This window comes from Copidosoma floridanum, unplaced genomic scaffold (genome assembly GCF_036245765.1).
Source record: "Copidosoma floridanum isolate Cflo_tuat_1 unplaced genomic scaffold, Cflo_Japanese_pri ptg000017l, whole genome shotgun sequence".
In the NCBI taxonomy this organism is placed as follows: Eukaryota; Metazoa; Arthropoda; class Insecta; order Hymenoptera; family Encyrtidae; genus Copidosoma; species Copidosoma floridanum.
Genome location: NW_028321894.1, coordinates 425986 through 431261, shown reverse-complemented (window position 1 = coordinate 431261; position 5276 = coordinate 425986). Strand labels below are relative to the sequence as shown.

Here is a 5276-nt window from a genome sequence, read left to right as displayed (position 1 = left end):
GCCACTCTCGTCGGTCAATTTTGTATAATTATTTTCAATTTCTTGGTTTCGTTCGAAATGCGAACTTTCGATACGATAAACTATGTTGAAGATTTTATGAGCGCGCATCAGTCATTATTCACAGAACCATTGCAAAAATCAATGGGTGCGATCGGGCGTTCGACACGACGAGTGTGCACGCGCAACCCATCAAACCTTGCTTCGTACGAAATGCATTTTATCAATAAAAAACCGAGACTTTTTCTTTCGAATGAAAAAAAATTTCCAACCTTTGTGACAACGTTTTTCATTTGTATAATCGTACCACCATCGACAATCTATCACTTTATTGTTTTTTTTATCTTTTCTTTTTCAATATTCCTTTTTATTTTGAGCGATGCATTACGCCCAATTATTTCGCTTGTACACCTAAAAACTCTCCAACAGATCGTAGATAACGACGCGTCAAGGTTCTTCGTGATAAGCAGTCTTTTCGTTCTCTTATTGAACGACCCTTAGCCAGACGTGGTCCAGGAAATACATTCGAGGACCGCAATGTGCGTTCAAAGTGTCGATGTTCATGTGTCCTGCAGTTCAAAAGTTGACGCTCAATTAGCTGCATTCTTTATCGACCCACGAGCCAAGTAATCCACCGTTCAGAGTAATTAATTTATTCTTATTTTTTACATATTTTCTTCATTTACATTCCATGTGTAATATTTTCTTGGTCAATTCGGACTTTCTACAATCGAAAGACTGTTGTATTATCTTATTATTACCGCAATCGAGATCGAAAGAATGTTGTATTATTTTATTATCACCGCTATCATCCTTTTCCATTATTGCTGTTAATCTTTCAAGTTGATCCATAGGTCACCGAGTGGTGTTTCTCTCCGATGTTAGTCGTCATCTTTAAACAATCTATAACACATTAGTAAAAGGGGCCCCTATGGGAAATGGTACTTGGATGCAATCGTTGTAATGAAGAAAGAGAAGGTGTGTTGAGTACATGTACTGAATCTTTGCACCCAACGTTCCAGGGATAAAATGATTTGTTAATAACTTACTATGTGAATGGGTTTTTATCATTAAGTTTGTATATCTTGCATTCTTTTCACACATATATTTTATTGCCTTGCATTAAATGCTTTCTTTACTAAAGCCTACAATTTTTTTCGTCAAAAAATGCCTATACTAGTTTTCTTATTAAATATAACATTTTTTTATTTATTTTTTTTTAATTCTTACATTCGTGGACTCTAAGCGATGTGTTGATTACCTACGGGATTCAATTATATACAAAATGCTTTTTTTCTTTTTGCCCGATGTCATTTAAAAATGTTACTTAGCTTCAATGAATATTAGTTTTTTTCTCTGATTAAGGACTGTGTATATTTAATTTATAGGCAAATTGTAGGTAACTTTTTTTTTCTCGTTTTTTTTTTTTTTGTTTATTTAGGCAAAAGTTTGTTTATCTTCCGCATATATTTGGCTCCTTTTTTACTGGGCATATACTCTTGTTAGCGAATACTATGGTTTTTTGCTTCTCTTTACGTCGTCGTTTGTCGAGCTCTGTTTTTTTTTTTTTTTTTTTTCTGGTGCGTATGTCTTCTGCTATTGGAGTGTTTATATTCACTAATGATACCGTGTGGTATTTCAGTAGCAGGGTTGCTCAATCATTCTGGCAATTTATGTTTTATTCTGACTGCAGTTTCTTAAGAAATATAACACAGGTGTCTGCTTAGGATGTTCTGACTTTGTTTATGAGACTGATGACTCGTATTATTCTCTTGAGTAGGATATTTTCCGTATAAACACACATGTATGTACGTATACACAAATTTTTACTTTGGTATATATTCTACAGCCATTGTATTTTCTTCTGAGAACTGTATCCTATAGACTCTGCAATGTTGTGTTACTATACATGCATATGCTGTTGTCATTGGCATTGTAAAATGCTGTCCATAGAGGTATAAGAATAGAGGAGAAAAGGGGACGTGATATGCGACAGCAGAATTCGCTACGTAATGGGGCATCTGTCTTTGTCTGGCAGTTGTGTTATTGGTCGAGTCATACATGACATTGATGCCCCGTTTCACTTAGTTATGCTGTCGCTGCCGCTAATGGGTTAGTATAGCGCTTTTCCCCTCTATTCTTATACCTCTATGATGCTGTCTCAGATTCTATAGTGATTTTGATCCTGTACACAGTAAAGGAGACCTTACCTTAAATGGCTTCCAAATTAAATGTGTGTGAGTATTTCTTTTTGTTCAGTTTGATTTAAATGTTATTGTATAAAACAAATTTTTAGAATTTCCAGTAGTTGTGATCATCCTCTGATAACTGTTCAATCTAAATCTTATAATCAATTATGCATTCACAGCTTCTTTCACCGTGATCTCAAACCGACGATTCTTAAAGTTGAACTGCGGTCTATCTATTTTGGCTATTGATTTCGATAGCAGTAAAGGAATATCAGGATTGATTCAGATAAATAACAAAATATTTACAAGTACACTTACGATTATATGTGACACACTATTCTTAAGTGGTTCACATACAATCGTAAGTGTACTTATAAATATTTTGTTAATAAATCTTTTTTTTCGTATTGGTAATTATGTTCTTCTTTTGATTGTTTTTTTCTCATGTTTTTTTTTGTTCTTACAGAAATACAGTACTAATAATTATTGTTTATTTACTTATTATTATTAAATTTTTTACTATAGTTCTAAGTGTAAACATATAATTTTCTCATTATAAACAATATTTCTCATTGTTTTTTTTGACAATCCCTTTTTTTAATGCCTCTGCTGCAAACTATTATACCTTATCATTTATCCTATTACTCATTTTTCCGTCCATTGGGTATTGTACAACTAGAAAAATTTGATGTACATAAACTTTTCTTTTTCTTTTTTTTTCGCCGTTAGTTCGTGCGTGCATCCGAGGGCCGCAATGAGAAAATTTTTTTTTTTTTTTTTTGGTACGTATTTTATCAATATTGTCTTTTCAGGAAGAAGGATGTTGATTGTTTAAATGTCTGTTGATTATGCAACTACTTGTTATTTTATAGTGCCTTACTGTATAATTCGTTGTTCACTTGCCTTCAAGGGCCAAGAAATAAAAAGATCTTCCTTTCTAAAGAGTTCTATATGAACTTGTTGGCGTTAATTTCGTAAGGAGAGGTTTCCAATTTCTAATACGTCTGTACGTTACGTTTATGTGTGCATTTTTGCAGACGGTTCTTTTGGTGTATATACCGTTTCTTCTTCCATGAAGAACTACGTATTTAGTTTCCTGCCGTAATAGTATTTTGATTTATACATATTCTGTGTTTATTTCATTGCCACCAGCGTTCTTAGTTGTACGAGATTATCTGTTATTTATTCTAGCAAATCTGTGTACGTACATTCTTTTTCTGGCTGTTTAAAGCTTGACAGAAGTCTTTCACGTTGGCCAAATATAAGCTCGTGTGGGGAGTAGCCTACGGTCTCGTGCTCTGACGTATTATATGCCAGTGCGCACAGTGGTAGTACTTAGTTGCATTTTTCAGTTTAGCTAATGTATGCTTTTAAATATTCTGTCAGGACATGGTACACACGCTCGATCACACCGTTGCTTTGCGGGTGGTAAGCTGTTCTCCCGATTTTGTCGACTTTAAATAGTTTGGCGAATTCCTCTATAGTTCTGTTCATGAAGTGTATCCCCCTATCTGATAATAATTTCTCTGGCGCTCCGAAGGATAAAATGAATCTGTTCATTAGGGCTCTCACTGTTTCCTCTACCATTGCTCTCTGGATGGGGGCCAGCACTATATTTTTAGTAAGCCAATCTTGTATTGATAAAATGTATATATTGTTGCGAGCTGATGGTTAGCTTATTGGTCCATAGAAGTCCATCGATATCTTTTTGGGGTGTCTATGAAGATTTTTTTTTCCCCGCTCCATCAAACAAAAAAAAAAAAACGAAAAAAAAAAAGAATAGTCTTCACAGAGTATTGGTAATTGGTAATGACCAGAGCCTGTTTTATTTTTACTTACACGAGCTTTTTTGTTTGGCATCACAAGCAGCCAAGTACGTGTTGCCTTACGTCTGGCCTCATATTTCGCTAATAAAAGTATTTCGCTATTTTTCTATACGAGTTATACTTACGACGGTGTCACCCTACTGCCGATTCATAATATTCTTTTATTAGCTTATATCTCTGATCTACTAATGGTACTATCAATGTATTTGTGTATAAAGCGTAGTGCTCATTTTTATGCCTTTGAGGATTTTCTCAAACTGTTCGACTAGGTACGTCCATTGGTTATGATTAAGTATTGAATTCTCTCATCAATCCTGTCATTTTTAGTTTGTTTACCATTACCAGTGATCTAAGGGCTATTACGCGTTTGTTTATGTCAGATTTTATCGCTGAATCCTCGAAGTGAGTTTTTGCGTACGTTCGAATAACGCTCACTTTCCTTATTTTGGATAGCATGACGCCACCGACTGCCTCCGTCTCCTTATTCATAACTACCGGGTTTATATAGCCTTGCTCGTATAGCGCGTCGATAGTCTCTGTTTCCGGTATATCGTCTGTTATTGTGAAGAACGCTAGGTTATCGATGTACCTGAACGGGTGATCTTTGATTCTTCTTATTTTTTGAAACGGGATGGGGTCTGTGTTGCCTTGCAGGGCCCATGAAGATATGTCACATGGCAATCGTGTCCAACATACTCTATACTTTTTTATTATGCCAACTTTGTCGAAAATTTTTCTCTCTTCGCTGGGACTATCGTCGCTTTCTTCTACTAAAGCTTTGTTTAGACCCCGATCACTATCTGGTGAGAGAGAGTCTCGTTTGGTGCTAGTGTTCAGTGGTCGTGAAGGTTTAGGTGGGGGCATGATGCGCTCTTCATGAGCCTTCTCCCTTTCTTTTTCTCGCTCACTTTCTTTGCCGCTCTCCGCATCCCATGCGTCCTGTCCACCATTCTCTCTGTCTCGTTTGTTTACAGATTGGTTGTTACTATCTCCTTCTAGATTTTCTTTTGTGTTATCTTGAGGTTCCTTGTTATCAGGATTGTCGTCTTAATTTTCGTTTTTAGAACAAAGTTCTTCATGTCGCGTTACTCGGGGGGCTGGAATTTTAAAACCGACAGATTTTTTTTTATTTCAAACGAAAGTGGTTTCACCCGAAGTCTTTTCCTCTCAAGTTACCCCCTTATCCCGTCCCCCTCACCAACTGTTCTCTATACACTTCCTCTCTCCCCACTATAAATGTATATCTGCCAACCGTGCCGTGTTA

At 35.9% G+C, this 5276-nt stretch overlaps 1 pseudogene; it reads right to left on the bottom strand.

Moving 5' to 3' along the window:
- Window positions 1-488: 488 nt before the first annotated feature.
- On the bottom strand, window positions 489-643 carry LOC111643274 (5.8S ribosomal RNA; annotated as a pseudogene).
- Window positions 644-5276: the final 4633 nt, after the last annotated feature.